Genomic DNA, 23522 nt, shown 5'->3' on the forward strand with positions numbered 1-23522 from the left:
ACTATAGGGTGATCCATCTCTCCTTCACTATCCTGTGTTAGCACTGCTCCTAGCGCAATACATGAAGCATCCACATGCACATGAAATTCCTTCTTCCAATCTAGGAAGACTAGGATCAGCACAATGTCCATTTTCTCCTTCAATACATCCAGACTCCATTGACATTCTTCATCCCAATAGAATGTAGCATCCTTCTTCAGTAGCTTTTCCATAGGCACGGTAATCTGAGCATAACTCTTGATGAACTTCCGATAGTACCCAGTATGGCCCAGTGTTGTGTGCAACTGTTTAACACTCCTTGGCACCTCCAACTTGATTATAATCTTGATCTTAGCAGGGTCCAACATTAATCCTTTCTTGCACACCACATGACCCAGAAAAATTCCAAGAGGATGCAAAATAAGCATTTCTTCAAGTTTAGTGTGATCTGATACCTTCGAGCATAAACTGGCTACATGGCGCTTTACCAGCCTAAACATTGTCCAATCATCAAAATTTACCTCCAAAAATTTTTGAATGAACTCTTTAAACACCATGATTACTACGCACGAGAAGATTGCCAGCGTATTCTTAAGTCTAAAAGGAATCACTGTATACTGGAAACACCCCCACTCTGTCGCGAAGGTCATCTTGCTCCTGTCTTCTAGCGCGATCTTAATCTGATGGTATCCAAAGAACCCATCAGTGAATGAATAGGCTTTCTTCCCTCCAACATTATCCAGTACTTCATCTGTAAATGGCGTCGGGAAAGGATCATGAACACAGGCATCGTTAAGCTTCCTGAGATCTATGCAAATTTGTATTTCCCCTTTCTGCTTCTTCTCTTGGACTACCATTAGGCTCACCCAATCAGACTCCTCCACTGCTTCAATAATGTATGCCTCAAGCATCTTATCCAACTCCAAGCAGACCTTTTCTTTATACTTGGGATTAAGGCCGTATGGCCTCTATTTAATCGGCTTCGCATCTAGATTCAAGGTAATATTCATCACACCCAAGTCCCCTATGATACTTTTAGGTCTGAGAACTTTGTAGGGAACAAATCCTGATACTCGTGGAGAAATTCAACGACCTTATCTATTGTGGCATCATCCCAGTAATCCCCAATCTTCACAAACTTCAGCTACGCTTCTATCCCAATGTTCACTTTCCTATTTTTTAGTGGCGCGGTGATATCTGGATTGTCTATCTGTGGTCCTTCAACTTTGCGGTGGCCTTCTACTTCTCAGATGTTAATATTCCTTGGATTCTCATCGTCTCATTCGACAGTCACATTATAGCATTCTAGCGCATGGCGCAGCTGGGTGCTCCAGTCTCATTGAATCAATTCCAAAGGATCCTATGGTATTCTGAAGATCGTTGCCTTAACCTCCTTCAATGCCACATCAATGCTTTCGAACCCATCTTCAAAGCTAAAGGTCATCAAGAATCCCTATCTCAAAACATCCCACTCCTTGGTGCTGTGGAAGAGCTCTATTTCCAGGTACCAATTCATTGGTATTACATCCAAAGCGTGACAAAATAAATGTACCCGCTCTGGTTGTGGCTCTGTTCCATAAACCTTAGTCCATTTTACTAAATGATCACATGGATCATTTCTTCCATCATACTTTTTAGCTAGCCGAAATTTCAGGCGACCAAACTGCAATCTCATCATTCTTTTGTACTTGCGCCATCCATCAAAACTTTATTTATGCGAACCCCACCACCGTGCGGGCGTAGCGTGCAGCGCCAAATCCAGCGCCTGAAACCGATGATCCTTTTGGACCTCACTTTCAAAAGCATCCAAAAATTTATCCACGTCAGTTAAACCATCATAATAAGGTAAATTTCCTACCTCTGATGATACGTAGCGCAGTGATTTAGTCATCATATTACAATGCAATGTAGATACTTCGTGCAACCTATTTTGCTAGTGCTACAACTCTTCATTTGAATCTGAGGTACAGGAGCTTTCACGGTCCCATGCAATTCATCTGTCAGCTGTCGAATTAACCCAATATTGGTCTCGCACTATTATTTTATAGATCTAGTCCAAATCATCATCGCCTTCCTCATAATCACAGACCGGTTCAGCATAGCGCGGTCCTTCTGCGGGATCCAATGGTACTACAACGCGGAGCGATTTCCTCTCAAATGATCTACTAAATTTGACCCAACTTACATAAACAAAGGGTGAAACCCTTTATGACACTTTACCATCTACGCGCTCTTCAACCGTAACTTGTGGAGACTTTACATTTTACATAACAAAACTTGGGCTTTCTGCCCCAAAACTGACCCTAGGGGACCTTGTCTCAACAGGCCCCCAACACAAGTATCATGACTCACCCCTGAGTCACTCTACTAGTGCGAAGATCTTACTGCAAAGACCTCCCAACTCCATTTGTGCCACTTCTACTTCAGATGTACTCTGTGGTTCCGCTTGCTTGACCTGCTCCACCAGCTGCTTTGTTGTTGGTCCTGCGCTTTCTTCTTGGATCTTCTGTTGTGTTTTCTACAAGCTGGCCAACTTCTCCCCAATGGTGGCAGAGATAAAATAGGCCTCATCCATCTAGGGCCCCAATCTGGCCTTGAGGACTGCCTCCTTCCACTGTGTTTCTTCCACCTATTCATGTAGTTGCTTTGCCTCCTACAGCTTTGCCAAGCGTTGTCGCCCTTGCTTCATCATATTGCTATTGCAATTCCCGGGCCACTGTGTTCAACCTCTGCAAGTTAGGATCTTCCTACAGAGTCGTGAGTAGCTCCATCGACTACTCAAAGAGTGCAGTGCATTCCGCCACCCTGGCATCTACTGCAGCGACTCCATCTTTTACAGTGTCTTCACGTTGTTCTCTGACCTCTAGTGGAGTTGAAGGTTGTTCCTTCAACTCAAGCTCCGTGATCTTGAGGTTTAGTTAAAACTAAACCTTGGCCATTTTCATTTTTTCATCGCGCACACTTCCAGCCAAATTCTGGATCTTGGCCTCAAATGGTGCTTCTTCTGGTATGTGCAGTTCTGGAACTTTTTTACACGCTTCGGCTACCACAGCTGCAGTGCACTCATTCTGCTCCTGAACCTTTTTCCATGATGTTATGGTCATTGTTTTCTCCATGAACATATGTTTGTTGTTGACCTTCTGCTTGTTGATCAAGCTCAGCATGCACTGCTCTTGGGCCCTGATCTCTGAAATCACACCTACTTGCAGTGTCTGAAGGAATTCGCTAGGGAGAGTGGCCAAGTTTAGACCAATGTTCTTCAACGCACTGACATTGGCCTTTTTAGCATCTGGCTCCGTGCTTAAGGCTCCATCAGGTAGTGCAATTGCCCGAAGATACAAGGATCGAACCAACTCTACTGCTTGAGTGGTCCCCGGTACCCAACTAGTTGATGCAGCGTTGCTCTGCCCTGCACCTGCCTGGATTCGAGTTGTTTGGATTTGCAGCTCACGTAGACCCGACTGTATGGTGACCAGTGCTTGCTTCTGCTACTTCTCAAACTGTTGCAGTAGTTCTATGGTTGGATCCCTTACCTTGTCACTAATGTCGTCCAAGTCACCCTCCATCAAGGTGATAGGTTCTAGCGATGACTTGGAGGCCTTGGTCTTCTTCTGCGGTCCTTCTTTTGCCTATTCCCTATTCTACTTCACCCGGAAGGGAGTGCTTTCCTGATCTCCACCGCCTTGTTCTGATTGCTCTTCTTCCTCCATCTACGGTGAAGGGGATTTCTAGCTCCTATCAAAGCCACGCTCTTCCTATTCAAATTTTTCTTTTGCGGCACACTCCGCTTCTGCTCGAGCATTCTCCTCAGTCTCCTTCTTTCTCATTTCAGCCAACTACTGAACTTTTAGGCAGGCCGCTTCCTTTTTCTGTTTCTCCACAGACTTGCTAGTCCCAGGGGCCAAATCTGAGGTTGTGTTCCAGTCTATTGGCCATCACTTGAGGACCTCGGCAATGGCGTCATCCGTAGATAAGTATGGTAAATCATGCCATTTCTGGTCTAGATCCTTTCGCACCCAGATGTAGACATGGTGGAAGTCTGCCATAACTCCGCGTACTCAGAGAGCTGATAAAAAATGGTTGGTGACAACTGTAGCTTTTTGTTGATGGCTATGCGGATGCTCACCTCCATCATCACCCAAAATACTTTACATTCCCAGATGCGCTCAGCTTCCTTGGCAGCCCATAATGATGCAAATTTTGCCGCTTTTGGAAAATCTGTCTCAATCGGAGGAAATTGGTTGTCCTCCGGCAACTCCCACGCAACCAGCACAATCGACAGAAGTATCCATGAGTAATGGAATGTCTTGTTGTGGCCATGTGCCTCCCTGCATTTTGTGAGGAACTCGTTGCACAGGTAGCACGCCCAATTTAACTGTACGCCCTCCACGCACTAGGCCGCTAGCGAAACCACTAGTGTCATCATCTTGTCTGCACGACACTTCCTCATCACCTTGCCAACCAAAATTTGGGTTGACACCTTCACCGCGGGGTCTGTAATGCTCGAAATTGAATACTCGTGCGACTTCTTGACAAGTTTGAACTTGTCCTTCATCTTTTCGGTGAGGTCGCGCTCGCCCATCTTTCCGCCAAATGCCTTGGCCAAATTCAACCCAGAGTGAGGTAACAATGTGATCCGATGGATCAACATATCGGTTATAGGTATCAACTCACTCAGCCATAAACACCCGTCATGCACGAGACACAACAGCTATTTAATGACTATCAGATTAATCGGGGCGTGGTGGTAATGCAGCACCCATAGCAGATTCAACAATCCTGCTTTGTTCACCCCACGAATCCATTCCACCAAATCCAACATGGTGACACCAGGTTCCTTATAGAAAAAGCACTTCATAAAAGTGTCGATAGCCAAGTGGGGAAACCGCTCAATGTCACATGGGTCCCAATCTTCGAGTTTCAAATGTGGGATGCGCGCCAAGCACGGACCTTCAAAATTTATAGCATCTGGTAATAGGGGTGTATTAAGGAGGAACTGTCCCTCATCTGGGTCCTTCGGGACTTTCACCTTGCCCTGGTGAGGAGGGATGTACTATGGCAACCTGGAAATGGGGTCAACCCCCTCAATATCATTGTCTTTCACACCCTCCTCGGCCTCTAGGTCTACCACTTTTCCTTTCTCCTGCGCGGTGGGATTTTCTTTTCTATGAGTCTGTGTGGCTAGATGTTTCCTTGGTGACTCGCGCACTGGTAGCGTCTTCTTCTGTTTATCCTTCTTTAGCTTGGGAACCTCTCTTGTCGGCGTAGGCTTCGGCCTAGGTGACCTCAACGACTTGGGCACTGATGTGGGAACCTCCATGCTCATGACCTCAAGGGAAGCTCCCTCAAAGGCAATAGACCCTCCAACACTTGCAGTTTCTATGGGTGTGTTATGTGGAATTTTGCATCTACGAATAAACACAATTTCCCTAGGTGGGTAGCTACACCTAGAACAACAGATTTAAAGTGTTTAACCTTTTTCTATAGAAGATAAATAACACAAGGGACCTACTTGTTATCTTTCACTTTCCCTTTGTCTCCTTTGGATGGCTCTCGTCGCTCCTTCTCGAACTTAATCCACTCGACAAGTACCTGCAATCATAAACAGAGGACAAAAATTAATCAAAGAAAGATATCTATCTACTATAAGCAAATGGAATCAAAAGCATTTACACATAAAATCATCATACATAAAGGCAAGAATATGGGAAAAGGTGTAAACAGCTTTATTAAGTAGAAGGAAGAATTACAACCATGAAGTTTGATCCATTGTCACTCTTCCAGCTTGGGTTCCAACCAACATCACATCAATAACACAACACTCCGGCAGCATAACAATACTTTCTTATAATCTCAAACCTCACACCAACAGTATCTCCTTACAAATTCTCAAAGTCCAACCCTTGATCACTTAGATGAGTGCTCAATTTATAGGAAAATAGAGGAGGTTTGGTCATAAATGAGGGTATTGAATGGCCTTCCAAACTTAGAGTTAGTTTCCATTGAGGAAGGGATGAGAGGATAGGAGGTTACTTAACTCATTCCCTATCCAATTTCGTGCTCACAGGAGATGATAAGTGTGGGAATCTTCTAGATGGCTCAAGAAGATAAGAATATTCCCATAACCATATGTTGATTTTGCTCAATATCACCCAGTGCAGGTCAAAAAGGACCTAAGTGCTCTGGAAAGCACCATGACATGGGCCTATCTACATTGAAGCACACTTACCCCTGACCAAGGCTACGTTGGTCCCTCAAGGAGGCATTTTTGGAGGGCTTCAGGCTAAAAAACTCTCATGGAAGGAGGCATTCAAAGTGATGACTTGTCTAGGGCATGTAGCAAATGAATTAGGGTTTGATGAGCCCTAATAGTACTGATTTGAATGATGGGAGTGATGTGCCCAAATGGATCTGTAACAGCTGCCCCCTAAAGCATGAAGTTGAAAATGATAATGTTGAGTGATATGCTTTACGATGTGATGAGGAGATTCCGAAGTGGATTGTGACCTCCATCGATTACAATACATAATATCATGATATTTTGATTTTTTCTCATGAATCACTGAGGGAAGGCATACCCATGCTCAGCATATAAACTTTCATTACAAGTAAATAGATAGTCATCTATAGATATAGACCCATGATGGGATGACCATCAATGTAAAGCCATTGACCGGATGATTTGGTACTTTCCTGAAATCGCATCCCGAATGGATGAAGCTAGATCTGGGGTCTTCTATCTCGTTCAATTGTTCGCTCAAGTACGAGTCTAACCATGTGAATATGTGATCTGAAGTCAAACATGGGAAGACACCGTCTCATTACCAGCCAATGATGTAACTCATTAACAGACGCAACAAAAATCACCGATAATGATAATGATCCTCAAGGTAATGCAATACATTCTGCATGGTTTGAATGGATGTTTTGATGTCGAACACCATATAAAGTCTTTCAGTCGAAGGCCAGTGATGTCAACCTATCACTAGAAGCGAGAAACCTACCATTGATGTATGCAAGCCTCAAGGTACTAGAAGGGTGTCTCTACGTCAACTTCTTGGATAATGTGTTGATGTCAACAAGAAGCGACTCATCGTAGGAGGTCCTTGATGTATCCCACATCAACGACACGAAACAAGTGTAATTATTTTGGAGATGGAATTTGACTGACGACACAAGGTTTAGGAATGGCAGTCACGAAAATGAAGGTTTATGAGTATTTCAAAGGATGAATTTTAACTGAGTGACTTCTCTTGAATATGTCGGCAACACTGAATGAATTGGTAGCATTGACCCAAAACCAAAGTAATGGATGGTATGATAGACCAAGGTATGATGACCATCAAGCAGATAACCCAACCCATGTAGTCACAATGATGAAGTGAAAGTGTCATGTTCAAGAGCAACTTGCTGCCATAAAGTGGTTTACCCCTTTTCCCATTTTCTCTAGTCATTTTTGACCAGTACATCTTTATCTTTTATCAAGCTTGAGGAGGATAACATATGCTTGTTGTATAATTCCACCCTTCGGGTGAATCCATCGCTATGTGATGTTTTAACGAGTCTAGTGAAGGTGAAACTCAGTCTTGTCATGATAGACAAGTTTGTCGTTATTTAATGTTTTAACGAGTTTAACGACAATGATAACTCGGTCCTTTTCATATTTAAAGAGTTTGAAAAGGGACAAAAAGAAAACTCCACAAGTTCTTTTTCATAGATTTGTCTCTCAAGTCCAAAAAAGTGTAAAACAATACAAGAGAGAACCTATTGACCATGTTCGATCAATGTATTCCTTTTTCATAAATAATCTATATCAGTTCAGAAAAGGGTTAAACTTATACTGAGTAGATGTTGTTTCCAATCTGTTAACGAGCTGAAAAGGACAAGCGCTTGGCAATATTTTCATATTTTGAGAGTCTGAAAAGAGCTTAAAGAGGACTCCAATTTGAGGAACAAGTGGTGTCTATGATAGCAACTGGTTCCAGTGATGTTGGAACTTCTCAAAACATGTTGATTTATGTGAAGAGGCTAGCTAATAAGACCACTCATTGCAACTGTTCCTCAAAAAAGGGTAAAACAACCAAGTGAAAGTGTATGATCGGCCAAGTAGATAGTGACGATGGAAGGAGAAAAACCAAGACTCATCTGATGGAGGAGACTGATAAAATGGCAATCATGAGGGCTAAAATGGAGATGGGTTCATTTTTACACAAGCTTGAACCATAGAGAACTATGCTTGGATTCAGTTTCATGTTTACACAAGCTTGAAACAAAAAACTATGCTTGGATTCAATTTCATTTTTACACAAGCTTAAAACAAGAAAAACTATGCTTGAGATTGGTTTACATGCCCCCAGCATGATGACTCGATTCTAGGTGCATGCCCCCAAGCTTCATTGCATTCACCTAAGTAGACTACTCATGGCTATCAGGTGGATGGAATGAAGGTTCATTTATGAGATCAAGTGAAAGACTCGACTGGGGTTTTACGAGATCTAATCAAAGACTCGAATTGGAACTTTTCTCCAGAGGAACTTGTTTTATTTTTTAATGAGCTTGACACAAGACAAGGAACTCTGCTCAGATTCCTTGTTTCATTTTTTTTAACAATCTTAACACAAGACAAGGAACTATGCTCTGATTCCTTATTTCATTTTTTAACGAGCTTGACACAAGACAAGGCACTCTACTTTGGGACCTGTTTCATTTTTTAACGAGCTTGACACAAGACAAGGAACTATGCATGTACCCTTTGTTTCATTTTTTAATGAGGTTGACACAGTAAAAGAACTATCCTCATATTCCTTGTTTCATTTTTTTAACGAGCTTGACACAAGACAAGGAACTATGCTCGTAAGTTGTTTCATTTTTTAATGAGGTTGACACAGGAAAAGAACCATCCTCATATCCTTAATCACGACCCATAAGAGGTCATGCCTTCTAAGAGGTTCTCATCAGATGGGAGAACAATGATCTAGAAGGAGAGATCTGGTTCTAATGCCCCCGGTACATAATGTACAACATCACATAATTGATCGTCCGTTGATGTAGGCATGGAACAGGTTGCCACATAATTGACCCGTGGTGGGAAAGATACCACTGTGACAAAAGGACCATTTAGGATAGATGGTTGACTGGAAGCCATATTTGGACCGGGAAATGAAAGCTAGTCAACGGTGACAATTCTGCCTTCATGCGGGAAACACATCACTCGAAAGAGTGTTGAAACAATAGCTCCCATATCATAAACATAGTCGTGCCCAAGAAGTAAATTGTAATCTAAAGGGCCTAGGACTACCATCACATTGAGATAAACATTTTTTCCTCCCAAAGTAATAGGAAACTGAGGAAGGATCCCTAATGGTTAATTGGTTCCTCTGTTAAAAGCCAATAGATTCTGGGTAACAGGCACAAGTGGTGGCAAACTGAGCACTTGCCAAGCAGTAGAGGAAAGGATACTCACAGATGCACCTTCATCTATAATAGTGCCAGGTACAATCATATTACAAACCTATACTATGATCTGGAAAGGCACATAAGAAGGAAGATGACATCCTTCCAATCGATTCCAATCGAAGGAAGTTACCAGACTACTTGGAGGGGGTACCATAATAACGGGAGAATTACCCCCTTGAGTTACGAGAACTGGAGGATTTTCCTCCTGTCTTGATGGAACAGGAGGTTTTCCTCCAAGCTCATTGGAATCTAGAGAAACAAAAAGAAACTGAGTGGTATCATACTCACTCTCTATGGGAAAGGTATGATTAACTAAAGTTGAAATTGGGTCAACTGTTTCCTTGACCTGTGATTGGTCAAGTATAGATGCATGGGATTCACATTCAGAGAGATTGGGTTTGACTGACGGTTGATTTGGGTCAGTCACTTTATCAACTAGTGAAGGATTAAGGGAGAGTCTCCTGTAACCATATGGAAGTCACTACGGAGAAGCAGGACGGTTATCCAACACTTTTTGGGCTTCATCCAGATAGGGACAAAGGTGAATGGGGTGAAACTTAACTTTACCCTTCTTTCCATGAACTTTACTACCACTAGTTGATGGTTTGTCACCAACAGGTCTCGAGAAGTTGATGACATAGGATGATGTGAATGAGAAGACCATTCTTCTAAGGCCTGAGGAATATCAAAACAATTTCAAAGAATATGGTCTCCCATACAAATTTTGCATGGATATCAAACTTTGTGAGGCTTATCGGTCGGTTTCTCATTAGAAGTTGCATTCGAAGCAATGGTTGTTTGGTTGCCCCCCTGCTGAATTTTCTTCTTCTTCTTCTTAGCCACCTGGTTGCTAGTGTCAATGCTTTTACTAGGCGAAGAGGAAGAAGGGGAGGAAGAAAAAACCAAGAAAAAAGGCAAAGGGTCAACTTTACGATCAACTGGAGGTTGATTTTGTCCAGTTGGAGAAGTACTCGGTTACGGATAAATCACGACATTTTGAACCAAGGAGGTTGAAAATAACCATACTGGAATGCCAATGGTAAATCCCGAAAGGGACAATGTAGCCATATAAGTAGCACCCATATTTTCGAAAGCGAGAAAAGGACTAGGATTACCATCAAAAGGAATTCCTTGATCGGTGGACTCCAGAGTTGTTGCCATATGTCTCAACCTAAGATCAACTAAGGAGTGACGTGGAGGATGTTATCCATGGTCAATTAATTTATTTTAATCAAAATAACATAACAAAACAAAAGAGGGATAATCTAGGCAAAAGGATTACCAAGCACCTGTGAACTACAATATACTGCCTCAGTAAACCAAGGACTTAACATATGTGCAGGAAATCTCCCTGAATGTTGTGTTTGGTGTATCACAGTGTACAAGGCGGCTAACTTGGTTACCTAAGGATGGATAGCAACCTAATGTAGTCCTCCCATATATACCTGAAAGTACGTGGAGGCCCAATCCATGTTAGCGTTGTCTAATGCAAAACCGCACAGTGAGAGCATTCCTTTATACTTTATGTACTATAACACCTCCCTATATACCCGAAGGTATGTGGATGAGCTATGATATACTCACATACATGGAATGAGGTATCACACTCGGAATGTATCGCAGACAAGTTAGTGACAGCTGCTATGTTTTACGACGCCGGAACACGTCTCTAGCCTAGAACCTCTAAATGTTGTGCGTTAAGTTACAATGCTCCATTAGGTTAATTGAGATAACTTTTAAGTTGATCTTCTTAAGAATTTGTCTTTCAAGGTTCACCACATGATGTATGTTTGCAATTCCTAGAATGCAACTAACATGAGAAACATTCTTTCATTCAATTAACATTGAAAACTGTAGCTAGTAAGGGATAGAGCAATCAGATCTTTGACAAAGAGCAAAGAGCACACCTAATGCAATTTCCCTAGCTATTCCTATCAAGCATTCACAAACTACAATATGCACAATGAAAGTTTTTCTTTTCAATTCCCTTAATGTTGAGATGAACAAAAGGAAACTAATGCACATACAACCAATCAATCTTTTTGCAAGAACGAAGACTTTACAACAGTTCCTTTTCGAAAGAAATGAAGACTTTCACGACACTTTCTTTTGAAAAAATATTAATCGACTATAAAATAACTTTGACAATGAATTGATAGTGATAAAGAAATCATTTAAGAAACACTATACAATCAAGGCCAAAGTAGGGCTAGGAAAGGAAACACAAATTGATTTCAGAAGTACAACAATCATTGATCTTTTAGCAAGCAAACACAGAAGGAAATTTGGGAAAAATCAAGTCAAAGGTGGGATTTTTTACCTTAAGAGGATCAGTGTAGCCCTAAATGGGAGACAGTGCACTTCAGAGCACTGTCCTCAAGCCAAGGGTGCTCTGCAGCGCTCTGTGTCTTGACCAAGCCTGCGCTGGTGCCAGAGAGGCCATCCTAGGGGCTTTCAAGCAAAATTTTAACCAAAAAACATTTCAAAAAGGCTAAAACAAGATCAATGGAAGCAAGTAAAGTCTACTATGGTGTACTAGGATGAAGGTAAACTACCGAAATGATGATCATTCCCCAGTGGAGTCACCAATTTGTTATGTGGAATTTTGCATCTACAGATAAACACAATTTCCCTAGGTGGGTAGCTACACCTAGAACAACAGATTTAAAGCGCTTAACCTTTTTCTATAGAAGATAAATAAGACAAGGGACCTACTTGTTATCTTTCGCTTTCCCTTTGTCTCCTTTGGATGGCTCCCATCACTCCTTCTCGAACTTAATTCGCTCGACAAGTACCTGCAATCATAAACAGAGGACAAAAACCAATCAAAGCAAGAGATCTATCTACTATAAGCAAATGGAATCGAAAGCATTTACACATATAATCATCATACATAAAGACAAGAATATGGGAAAAGGTGTAAACAACTTTATTAAGTAGAAGGAAGAATTACAACCATGAAGTTCGATCCATTATCACTCTTCCAGCTTGGGTTCCAACCAACATCACATCAATAGCACAACACTCCAACAGCATAACAATACTTGCTTATAATCTCAAACCTCACACCAATAGTATCTCTTTATAAATTCGCAAAGTCCAACCCTTGATCACTTAGATGAGTGCTCAATTTATATGAAAATGGAGGAGGTTTGGTCATAAATGAGGGTATTGAATGGCCTTCCAAACTTAGAGTTAGCTTCCATGGAGGAAGGGATGAGAAGATAGGAGGTTACTTAACTCATTCCCTATCCAATTTCAAGCTCACAGGAGATGATAAGTGTGGGAATCTTCTAGATGGCTCAAGAAGATAAGAATATTCCCATAACCATATGCTGATTTCGGTCAATATCACCCAGTGCAGGTCAAAAAGGACCTAAGTGCTCTGGAAAGCACCATGACATGGGCCTATCTACATTGAAGCGCACTTACCCCTGACCAAGGCTACGTTGGTCCCTCAAGGAGGCATTTCTAGAGTGCTTCAGGCTAAAAAACTCTCATGGAAGGAGGCATTCAAAGTGATGACTTGTCTAGGGCATGTAGCAACTAAATTAGGGTTTGATGAGCCCTAATAGTACTGATCTAAATGATGGGAGTAATGTGCCCAAATGGATCTATAATTTGAGTCGCCAATTTGTTATGTGGAATTTTTCATCTACAGATAAACACAATTTCCCTAGGTGGGTAGCTACACCTAGAACAATAGATTTAAAGCACTTAACCTTTTTCTATAGAAGATAAATAAGACAAGGGACCTACTTGTTATATTTCGCTTTCCCTTTGTCTCCTTTGAATGGCTCTCGTCGCTCCTTCTCGAACTTAATCCGCTCGACAAGTACCTGCAATCATAAACAGAGGACAAAAACCAATCAAATCAAGAGATCTATCTACTATAAGAAAATGGAATCGAAAGCATTTACACATAAAATCATCATACATAAAGACAAGAATATGGGAAAAGGTGTAAACAGCTTTATTAAGTAGAAGGAAGAATTACAACCATGAAGTTCGATCCATTGTCACTCTTCCAGCTTGGGTTCCAACCAACATCACATCAATAGCACAACACTCCAGAAGCATAACAATACTTGCTTATAATCTCAAACCTCACACCAACAGTATCTCCTTACAAATTCTCAAAGTCCAACCCTTGATCACTTAGATGAGTGCTCAATTTATAGGAAAATGGAGGAGGTTTGGTCATAAATGAGGGTATTGAATGGCCTTCCAAACTTAGAGTTAGTTTCCATGGAGGAAGGGATGAGAGGATAGGAGGTTACTTAACTCATTACCTATCCAATTTTGAGCTCATAGGAGATGATAAGTGTGGAAATATTCTAGATGGCTCTAGAAGATAAGAATATTCCCAGAACCCTATGATGATTTTGCTCAATCTTGCCCAGTGCAGGTCAAAGTGGGCCTAAGTGCTCTGGAAAGCACCTTGACATGGGCCTACCTACACTGAAGTGCACTTACCCCTGACCAAGGCTACGCTGGTCCCTCAAGGAGGCATTTCTGGAGTGCTTCAGGCCAAGAAACTCTCATGGAATGAGGCATTCAAAGTGATGACTTGTCTAGGGCATGTAGCAACTGAATTAGGGTTTGATGAGCCCTAATAGTATTGATCTGAATGATGGGAGTGATGTGCCCAAATGGATCTGTAACTGGAGTCGCCAATTTGTTATGTGGAATTTTGCATCTACAAATAAACACAATTTCCCTAGGTGGGTAGCTACACCTAGAACAACATATTTAAAGCGCCTAACCTTTTTCTATAGAATATAAATAAGACAAGGGACCTACTTGTTATCTTTCACTTTCCCTTTGTCTCGTTTGGATGGCTCTCGTCGCTCCTTCTCGAACTTAATCCTCTGGACAAGTACTTGCAATCATAAATAGAGGACAAAAACCAATCAAAGCAAGAGATCTATCTACTATAAGCAAATGGAATCGAAAGCATTTACACATAAAATCATCATACATAAAGACAAGAATATGGGAAAAGGTGTAAACATATTTATTAAGTAGAAGGAAGAATTACAACCATGAAGTTCGATCCATTGTCACTCTTCCAGCTTGGGATCCAACCAACATCACATCAATAGCACAACACTCCAGCAGCATAACAATACTTGCTTATAATCTCAAACCTCACACCAATAGTATCTCCTTACAAATTCTCAAAATCCAGCCCTTGATCAATTATATGAGTGCTCAATTTATAGGAAAATGGAGGAGGTTTGGTCATAAATGAGGGTATTGAATGGCCTTCCAAACTTAGAGTTAGTTTCCATGGAGGAAGGGATGAGAGGATAGGAGGTTACTTAACTCATTCCCTATCCAATTTCGAGCTCATAGGAGATGATAAGTGTGGGAATCTTCTAGATGGCTCCAGAAGATAAGAATATTCCCAGAACCCTATGATGATTTCACTCAATCTCGCCCAGCGTAGGTCAAAGTGGGCCTAAGTGCTCTGGAAAGCACCCTGACATGGGCCTACCTGCACTGAAGTGCACTTACCCCTGACCAAGGCTGCGCTAGTCCCTCAAGGAGGCATTTCTGGAGGGCTTCAGGCCAAGAAACTCTCATGGAAGGAGGCATTCAAAGTGATGACTTGTCTAGGGCATGAAGCAACTAAATTAGGGTTTGATGAGCCCTAATAATATTGATCTGAATGATGGGAGTGATGTGCCCAAATGGATTCATAACAGGGTGTAGACATGAAGTTGTTAATGAGTTGTTGGGTTTCCTCAGGTAACCTGTCAAATACAGAACTAGCGACCAAGTCCTCAAAGAACTCATGGTTCATGCACAACAGATGGCACAACTCAGAAATTCTTAGAATGCAAAATATTTCTCGTTGTACAGCCATCTATAATTTATAGGCAAATTCGAATTCAAATCCAACTGTTCCCCCCAAAATCTGCTCATAAATGCTAGATTGGCGGCAGATTTTCAAAGATATCACTCTTAAATTCAACCTTAAATGTCGCCCCCCCGCTCCTCTTAGCCGTTTTCTCACTATCAAGTCATGATCAGTGATAGTAATAGTCACTTTCTGGCTACGTTGCATGGTCTCTCCCTCTATAGCACAGCTCCCTTCGTGCTTCTGTCGATATTGTGACATTCTTTCGTTCTGCGCAGACCCCTTGTCATGCAGCTCTATAACCCGGGCAGTGTAGTTTATAGTCCCGTGCCTCATTGCAGCTACCTGGAGCTCTAAGACTGTGCTTCCATCATGTAGTAATCTGGCTAGATCCCCAGTGTATGGCTTCAATCGGCTACCATTTACCTTTCCCAGAATTGGATCTCGATTCAATTTCACCAACTAAACTGCTCCACCATCGATGATCTCTTTGATGACATATGGCCCCAGCTAATGCATCCAAAACTTTCCTAGAAATTTATCAAACTTACTACCATATAATAAAACTAAACTGTTTACCTTGAAGGTGCACAGTATGACGTGCCAATTGCGCCATGCCTTTTCGCACTCCTTTTGAACTTGCTGATGGAATCCAACCAAAAATATGTCTTCCTCAAGTTCTGTCAGTTGCGCAAGTTGCTCCTCTAGGGCTCCGCGGTCTGCATTCCTGTGAACACTGCTATGTGTAAACTAGGTACAATGTATTGCATCGGCATCATAGCTTCTACCCCATAGACCAGCCTGGAAGGTGTCTATCCAGTCAGCTTCTTACAAGTAGTTCGGTAAGTCCATAGCACCGCTTGTACATGCACGTCCCAATCATTTCTCTACGCATTGCAAACCTTTGTCAGCATGTTCTCCAATATCTTATTAAATGCTTCCACCATCCCATTAACCTGAGGGTGATATGGCATACTCTTCTGATGATAGAATTGGAATTCTTCTGTTAGCGCGCTGACCATTTCATTAAGGAAATGCGTACCGCGATCGCTCATCAAAATCTTCAGGCAACAGAACCTAGTCAGCACATACTCAAATAGGAACTTCACTGTTGTTTCCCCTGTACAGTCCTTCATGGGTTGTGCCTCCGCCCATCGGTTCAAATACTCAGTCGCGGTGATGATATACCACGCACCCATCTTCTTTTTTTGACTAGTATACCCTTCTAGATCCATCCCTGTAGTCAGGAACTGTATAATGTCTACAAATTGATTGTCTGTGACGCACATTACAAAGATTTGCGAGTCAAGTAGCCCCTCCTCTAAATTGGTAGGCTCCTCTTGTTATAGACATTTTTGGGCACTGCAACCCCAAGCATAAATGTCTATAAACTAAGGGCTCCTAAGTCCCTAAAGTTGTTGTTCCAACCCCTAAAAGAACAAGGTCAACTGATTACAGCATCTCCCAGAATTTCTCCATGAAAATCTACTCAGAACTGGTCAAAACTGGACCATTTCACCTACTCCATAGGCAAAGTGCGTTGCATCCCACCTGAATACACACAGTAGGTGCGATGCATGTCAAAAAACCCTTCTATGGGGTGCGATGGGCGAGAAGGGACAAGTGGCAAGGTCAATCCACAAGGTGGAGGAGCATGGAATCTTCCAGAAACCTCTCCTATGACACTTGCCTCTCTGAATTCGACCAGGGATCAGTAAGAGATCATCAATCTCCAAGTGGAATCGAGAACTATCAGAGAGAAGACACTAATTAAATCTCAAAAGCTAACTCATCTCCCTTACAGACATCTATATATGGATCCCTCATCCCAGAGATCCAGAGGCTGGAATTTTGTATCTTGTAAGGAAGTGATGTTGGTTTCTGGGTGCAATATCATAGTATTAGGTGATCTAAGCTTTTCATGAGGTGAAGAAGGGCTTTCTTGCTGAGAGGATGATGCTGGGTCAGAACAATTGGTTGTAATCCTCTTTGCTCTTTCTTGATTATCAATAAAGCTATTCAAGTTTTCCTCCACATTCTTGTATGATTGATGATTTATGCATTTGTGTGGTCAATGTACATCTGAACCTATATTGTTTATGATAATAGATCTATGTTCTTGGATAGTGTCATGCTGCTTTGATTCTACAGGTACTCTTTGAAGCTGGGTAGACAAGGAAGCGAGTGGCAAAGACCTACCATAAGAGAGAGGAATCGAGCAAGGAACCAAGCGCAAGACAGAGGTTGGTCTCCTTATTCTTCTCTTATCTATTTCTCATAAAAGAAAACAAAAGTAGTTTTTAGTGTGTTTGTTTCTAAGGTAGCTACCAGCCTTAGTGGGACTAGCAGCTCTGTATAGACACTAGTTTTCCCGATAACAAAATGGCGACTCCACTGGGGAGCGAGTAGATTTTTTGTTCATCTACATTTGTTTACTTTATAAACTTACAGACGGAGTGTGAAGTCAAGCCAGCTAGCCTTCGAACTGCATTTGCTATGCAAGTGCAAAGTAGATCAACGTTGCTTCAGTCTATCTCCGGGTTTTGTTTATGAATTAAACGATTGATTTACAATCTCTCTAATTGCCCTTGTGGTGGCTCTAGTAACCTCCTTAGATCTACCCCTGTGATTGATTTACTGATTACCACTTGCTCGGCCTAAATCCCTGAACTGAACTGCAAACTGTGACCCGGAATCCAATCAAAGTCTCGTCCCTGGTCCAACGCACTGTCTGTTCTGTGAACTTCAAATGCATCGCACTTCCCGAGTGTAGTAGGTGCGTTGCATTTCAGTTTCATTGTGTTACAGGTGCGCTGATCAGACAAGGCCTTGTTCCTAAATTTTGGTTTCTGTGTTCACTCTTTTCAGCTCTATTCAGGAGTTTTGCTGCCTGTAGTCAGTACAACTCTATTTGAAACCCATTTCCTTGCTGTTATTCTGCCTCCATTGTGCAAAGAAATGTAAATGTTTTTATGTATTTTTGAGTCATTTTCAGTTCTCATTTACAAAGAAGTAGTGTAATTGTGCTGTCGTTTCTTGATTTGAAAGTGTCGCAAGTGTCGTTTTCAATCATAGAAGAGAATCTGATTGTTCTTGATAGTCGATTACACTGTTACTCTTGTATTTGATTTGAGTTAGTAGTTTTTCAAGTGTCGAAAGCAAGTTTTCAATTCCAAATAACAAAGTGTCGTCATTGTCCTCATTTTGTTTTGAAAAGAAACTTGTTAGTAATTGTCGCTTTGGAAAATAATTCAGATTTATGCTTAGCTTTCTTTTTATCATTCACACATTAAGAAGGCTAAAAACAAATACATGCATGTGCATTTTCATTTAGACTGTTTGTTGGTTTGATTTAGGACAGTGCATATAGTGTGTGCTCTGTGCTCTTTGTTGAAAGAACGCCATCTCTCTTTCCTTAGTAGCTAGGATTTTCATTGCAAAAAGAATATTAAACGACTGTTTATCATCTTAGATTGCATTTTAGGAATTGTACATCTACATCACGCGGTGAACCTGAAAGGAAAATTTCTTAAGCAAGATCAACCATAAAATAAATTTAATGAATCTAAAAATGCTTTGGAACCTAACGCACAACATCTAGAAGTCTAGGCTAGAGACGTATTCCGGCGTCATAAAGCCTGGTAACTGTTGTTTTCACTGTTGGTTGGGTGATTCCTCCACTTTGAGACGATAAGTGCCAGTACGGACTTGTGCTCCCACGTACCGTCGAGTATATTTTGGGAGACCACAATAGGCTTTATCCTTTATCCATAGGAAGCCGTGTCTGCCACCCTATCGATCGCAATGCACTGAACACAGCATTTGGGAAGATTGATTGCCGTACCGTAAAAATTATTCTGCAGTTTTGCGATTGGTTTGGTAATCCCTCTATCTAGATTTCCAGAGCAGTCCCTTTCGTTCCTTTTCAGACTCCTTAACAGAAAAGGTCCATCTGAGCACTTGTCACTTCAGGCTCATTAAAAATCGAAGGTGACTAGAGTCATCTTTTGTTTTTTCTCGACTCTTAAAAATTGAAAAAACAAGTTGTGTCAAAGCGTCTAAAATTCATCTAATTCGGAAACATACTTCCCCTTGATTTTTAGTTGATCGAGTAATCCACAATCGTGGAGGAAAGTCAATTGAAACCCTGTCGTTCGCAGAGGCTTACGAGTCAACCGTCTTTGTCTCCAAAGCTGAAACTGTTACGGACAAATCGAACTCGTTTAACTAGTTCCAAATCCCCTGGTAAAGTTAGAACAAGTGTTCCGACACCATCAGAGACTCCGGTTACTCCAAACATTTATGGTATCCCTGCCTTTACAGAAGAAGTTCAGTAGCCACCAAAGGACAGTAGAACTGATCCTAGTGTGAAGGTAAACACTTGTGTTACTAAGCCAGCTCCATCTACAGCTGATTCAGAAGGTGTTATTCCCCAAACATCTGTCGCTGCAGATTCTATACCTTCTTCGGCACCAGAAATATTTTACGGACCTGACGGTCTACCTCTTCCACCTGGTTTGATTGCTATAGAAGAGATTGTGGAGGATCCTCCATCTAGTACTCCATCGCGATTTGGAGTCGGGATCACTCTATATCCTTCTTCGTCAAAAATTAGACTCCCGCCATCGGAAGCTCCTGTAGAATCGCTAGGCAATCTTTTGGATAGACTAGAAATGTCTAAACAACCGTCGACATCCAGGACTATGTCATCCGACATAGCGACGGTAGAACTCCCTGTTGTCACTCCAACAATGTTCGTTGGCATACCATCTGTCCCAACTAGCTCTAAATCACTAGACGGGGCCCACTCAGGGGCTATTTCGATAGTATGGTCCATTCCTATTTGTTCATCCGGAATAGTATCTGAGAACTCTTATGTTGAGTCTCAGCAAATTGATCCTTCAGGGTGTCAATTTGCGCAGTCCGGTCCTCAAGGGCAAACAATTCATTTAAGTACCGGATTACCGTCGTATGGGGGGCAGTATACCCTTTCATTGTCTCCTCTGGGAGGACAACCATACGAGAGTTCACAACAAAATTAAGGTTATGCTGGAATTACATCTAGTGTTTGGGTACCAATACTACCTCAACAACCAAGAGTTGTATATTCAATGCAACAATGCTTACCTATGTCAAATATACCGACTACACCAGCTATTGTGGCGGTGTCGCAAGTACAAGCGTTGCCTATTGTATGCCAACCTCAGGTTTCTCAGGTGGTAATGCAATAGCCTCTTGTCCCTACGACTCAACCACAATCGCCAACTAGTGGGATGACACAGGCCCAAACGGGTACAATTACCCCTCATCTTGGTCAAACAGTCAGTATTGGACAACAGCACATGGCTTCACAACCATGGCTGGTGCAATACCAACAACCGCAATTCCAACAAGTATACCAAGGATCTAAGCAACAAATCTTTGCAAATAGTGGGCAGCCGTATATTCAAAATGGTCAAAATCAACCGTTCTACAATGGTTATGCCCATCAACCTTACCAAAGTTACCAGCATCAAATGCATTATGCTGGTATGCAAAGACCAACTGCTCAGGCAATTCCGTCATATCCTGGGTATGCTTCGCCAAACCTGAATCAACAGTTACCCTTCATGGCAACTTTGGAGTTACTGGATCTAAATAGGTTAACAAACGATCCAATTGCTTACGCCCCTTGGTGGCCAGCGATTCCGCATAAACTTCCGTCAGATATTCCTAAATTTAATGGAAATCCAGGTGAAGACCCGTCGAATCATGTGATGACATTTCATCTGTGGTGTTCATCAAACACCCTAAACGATGATTCGATTAGGCTTCGCCTTTTCTAGAGGATGTTAACTGGTCTGGCAGCAAAATGGTATATCGAGTTACCCAGAGCTTCGTTTGACAACTTCAGTACACTAGCCACAACCTTTTTAACCCATTTTCAGTTACCAATAAGGTACGAAACAGGAATAGAACTTCTTACCAATTTCAAGCAAACAATGGCCACTCACATATCCGATCATATTCATGAGTGGCGACATCGTCGTAGAATGGTAAAAACGTATGTTCCTGATCAGCTTTTAGCTGAGTGGTTTATTAAGTCTTTATTACCTTCCATTATAGAAGATGTGGAAAAAGGAGGAGTCATCACTGAAGAGCAAGTTATTGCTCGTGCGCAATATTTAGACTTGATTTATACTCAGTCTGGCACACTCTACGATAAAATCCCTAACGCTCCCAGACCGGAATTTTCCATCCCCCCTCCTCCTAAATCTAACAATGACTCTCATGCCGGCGATGGCGTGATTGGTACGACAGACACGAAATCGACAAAGGCTACATCTAAAAAGGCCCATAAGATTTCCAGTCAAAATGCAAAAGAAGAATTTCTCGCCTCGGAAGTAAATGTCGTCTCGACAGATAAAGGCAAAGAAACCAAGCAACCGGGAGGCAAGAAGAAAAACAAAGGGAAGAAGAAGAAACAGGAGGAATCATCACCTGAAAAATCTTCTGAAAACCCTCTTGGAGATAGGAAACCAAAAAATCCATGTATAATATGTGATGAGGATCATTGGACAAGAGATTGTCCACATAAGGCTGAGCTTAAAAGATTCATCAAGAATTCAAAAACCTCGGCCGTATTGACTGATCCATTTCCAAATCTAGGAACAAATCTGGTTGCTAGTGAAAATGCTTCCCCGTCTCAAGTACTAATGTTGTCAGTTACGAAACAGCAAAATGATGCTTTGATATCGACAAGGAACAAAGATTACGGGAATCCACAGCTGTCGAACAACAAGGATAAAGATCAACCTAGTAGTTCAACAACAACTTCAACAAAAGTTGCACCGCCCATCATTCCTGAGCTAACAATAAAACTGCCAAAGGGAGTAGTACACAAGTCGACATTTAATCCTCGTGCCAGAGCAGCACAGCATTATAATATAGTGGAAGATCTGGCCCAATCGCCATCCGCTATGTCAACACTTGAGGTACTGCAAAATTGCCCATCCCAAAAGCAGGCTTTATTATCAGCTATCGGTGGGATAGACCCAAAGGATTCTAATCTTATGTCCTTTAATCATAAAGGATACGATCCTCAGTTACCAGCTCAACTAGCCTTCCTCATTCAAGTGAAAGCCCTCAACAAAACTGTTCATCGAACAATTATTGATGAGGGGGCATCTACATGTATTATGTCGATGAGTTTCTAGAAAACTTTAGGATCGCCAACCTTGTCGCGATCTTCGACAACATTAAAAGCATTTGACGGACGAACGTATACCCCATACGATATTCTAAGTAACTTGCAAGATGAAATAGGAGGGAAAACAATAGAAATAGATGTCGAAGTAATCGACGGAAACCTCGATTACAACATCCTACTGGGAAGACCATGGATATATGCTATGGCTGCAGTTGTGTCGACCTACTTTAGGAAGATTGCATTCCCTTTTCAAGGAGGAATTACGATCATTGACCAACAAACATTTCTCCCGAATAGTTCCCAAGTTACAGGAAGCATTCCGATGATCCATGGAAGCCCCCATATGCTTCAAAATATCGGAGTAGGCCTACTAAAAGACCCTATATTAATGGGGACTTTTGCCCTTCCGCCTCCAATCAATCTGGCAGAAGTAGCGTCGGTAGGAACCTGCAATATGGTATCTTCGATTCAAAAGATCTCAAAAAACGATATAAACACGGATCATACGCAGGTATTGCCTCCAAGCCCAATGGAAATATTGTAGCAATCAATGTTTTTGGCATGGGAGGCAAACCTGAATCAACGCTTATCAAGCGTTTGGATAGATAGGTCTAAGAAATATGGCACCTCTTCAGATCCTTGGTCGCAAGTGCATTACACCGACGAAGGAATTGTTCAATCAACGGTAATTGAAGGGGCGCCATGGGAAGATTACCACCATCGTTCCCATCTTCTTGATTGTAAAGAAGATACTCTTGATGACCTTCATCATCCTTCAATTTTTGATTTCCTATCAAATACTGTAAACACAGTGGACTCTGAGCGAAACTTGTCCAACATTGAAGAGACTATCGCCATAAATATCTCGACCAAAATAGATGTTGTAGAGAATATTTATGTTGGCAAATCTTGTTCTTCTTCAGAACTGGAAATACATAACACTCTTTTTCGCGAATTAAGAGATGTCTTTGCTTGTTCATATGATGAAATGCCAGGCATTGACTCGAGTATAGTTGAACACGAAATCAAGAT

This window comes from Pinus tabuliformis, chromosome 7 (assembly GCF_031772625.1).
Source record: "Pinus tabuliformis cultivar Carrire ecotype Pingquan chromosome 7, CPIR1, whole genome shotgun sequence".
NCBI classification, from domain to species: domain Eukaryota; kingdom Viridiplantae; phylum Streptophyta; class Pinopsida; order Pinales; family Pinaceae; genus Pinus; species Pinus tabuliformis.